This window comes from Mus caroli, chromosome 5 (assembly GCF_900094665.2).
Source record: "Mus caroli chromosome 5, CAROLI_EIJ_v1.1, whole genome shotgun sequence".
Taxonomy (NCBI): domain Eukaryota; kingdom Metazoa; phylum Chordata; class Mammalia; order Rodentia; family Muridae; genus Mus; species Mus caroli.
Window position 1 is genome coordinate 116,232,382 of NC_034574.1, and position 2,402 is coordinate 116,234,783.

Sequence of the window (2,402 nt, forward strand, 5' to 3'; positions counted from 1 at the left end):
GCACATGTGAGGGGAATTCTGAGATGCAGAGAATAGGGAAGCCATGTGAAGACTGCACATGTGAGGGGAATTCTGAGCTTAGCCCCAAACCTCTGAGCCCCCAGGGATGGGGCTCACCCCCTCTACAGAAGCAGGGCCTGGAAGTTTGAGGAGTGCTGGTTTCCAGTGCCAATTAACTCCGTGTTCCAACAGCATCTTCCTGCTGACTTGAACTGCAGCAGTATTAGATTCTCTGTGTTTGTGTGTGGGTGTGTGTGGGCGCACATGCCCTGCTGGGAGTAGAACCTGGGGCTTCGTGCTAGAGCTTACTGTACCACTTAGGCTTTTCAGCTATGCTTAGCCTATTTCTGGACGCTTTACACTGTTCTACTCCATGTTAATTTTATATCATCTTAATGACTTTATTATGTGTTAATAATATGATTGAACAATTCCCCCTTATTAGTATTCTTTTGAAAGACAATTCCCACAAGTTTAATGTATTCTTAAACATGGATTTTTCTTAGGGAACAATCCAAGGCTTACATCGAAATTGGGAAAGTAATACAGAAAGGTCTCATATGCTGAGTCCTTAGTCGCTAATCACCAGCAAGTGCTAGCATGGTACATTTGTGACAGCTTAAAGTTAATTTTGAAATAGTTGCTGCAGAGGTGTTTACCCAGGCAATGACAACCTTTTGAATTCTGATATGGAATTGTAATATATCAGCAACTCAGTCATTGGTCCTCTCACCCACAGCAATGTGGAGAATACAGATTGTGTCTTAAGACAGTGACTCTACTGTAAACCTCCCTGGCCTGGGGTCTGGTTTTCCCCCCTCACATCTGCCTCTGTGGACTGAGTACCCAAGTCCCCTAATGCCTGATGGCCCTACCTTTGCTCACAGTGACAGGCAGGCTAGATGGCCACACAGCCCCACAGTCACAGGCTCCTGCAGAGTTGGAGAGTCTGTGACCCAAGGGTGTCACATGTGGATTGGCTCTCAGGGTGACAGTAGCAGGCTGCCTTGGAGATTCCAGAGTGAGTTCTATTGATCCAGTGGCCTGGGTTGAATAAGGAGTGGGATCCAAAGAAGAAGGAAAATATTTTTTTTTAGTTTTAAAAGGACATTAAATGCTGGCTGCTTGCAGGACCAGTCTCCAGACAGGACCTGCTGGACGACCACGGTGATTCATTTTTTTTTTTTTAAGATTTATTTATTTATTATATGTAAGTACACTGTAGCTATCCTCAGACACTCCAGAAGAGGGCGCCAGATCTCGTTACAGATGGTTGTGAGCCACCATGTGGTTGCTGGGATTTGAACTCTGGACCTCTGGAAGAGCAGTCGGGTGCTCTTACCCACGGAGCCATCTCACCAGCCCCACGGTGATTCATTTTGTTTTAATTTTTATTTACATGTATAGGTGTTTTGCCTGCATACGGCATGTGTGCCAAGTGCCTGCAAAGGCCAGAAGAGGACATTAGATCCCCTGGGACTAGAGTTACAGACAGTTGTGAACCTCTATGTGCTGGAAATTGAACCTGCGTCCTCTCCAGCGCTCTTAACTGCTGATCCATCTCTCTAGCCCCTGATTCAATTATAAATTAGCTTTTAGCACTAAAACTTGGAGGCAGTCTCCTTCTCAAAGTCCTCAGTTTTTAGCCTTTCTAGGAAAATCAAAGATTTGGCAGCACTAAATCTGCCTCTCAAGCCTCGTCAGTTGGCAGGAGCCCAGTAGTAGGTGCCTGACCGACACTCAGCATCCCACACATGGCTCACTAGACTCTTGTGTCTTATCTCCCTCCTCTATAAGAATTTAAGAGGAAAAAAAAAAAAGACAGGCTTGTATGTACTTGAGGGTAACCTTAAAATACTTAGCTGAGCATGGCCTTGAACTTTTTTTTCTTTTAAAGATTTATTTAATATTATACATAAATACACTGTAGCTGTCTTCAGACGCACCAGAAGAGGACATCAGATCTCATTACGGGTGGTTGTGAGCCACCTTGTGGTTGCTGGGATTTGAACTCAGGACTTTTGGAAGAGCAGTCAGTGCTCTCACCTGCTGAGCCATCTCGCCAGCCCAACCTTGAACTTTTGATCCTTCTGCTTCTGCCTCTTGAGTGCGGGGAATTACAGGCAGGCACCACCACGTGAGTTTTATGTGGTGCTGGGGATCAAACGCATCTCGTGGGGACTCAGCAAGCTCTACTAACAGAGCTACACGGAGTTCCAGTGAAATCCTTCCAGCAGACATTCTTCCTCAGCCTTGTTTTGTTGTGTCTTTTCCCTGAGACAGTCTTAAGTACCTAACACTGGTCTCCTGATCCTCCACCTGCCTCCCCCTGATCCTCCCCTATCTCCCCCTGATCCTCCCTATCTCCCCCTGATCCTCCCCTATCTCCCCCTGATCCTCCC

General features: G+C 46.3%; 1 protein-coding gene across 1 annotated transcript in view; it reads left to right on the forward strand.

The window, feature by feature from the left end:
• Psmd9 (proteasome 26S subunit, non-ATPase 9) overlaps positions 1-2,402 on the forward strand; it is a 21,717-nt gene that overhangs the window by 8,683 nt on the left and 10,632 nt on the right. The window lies entirely within an intron of this gene.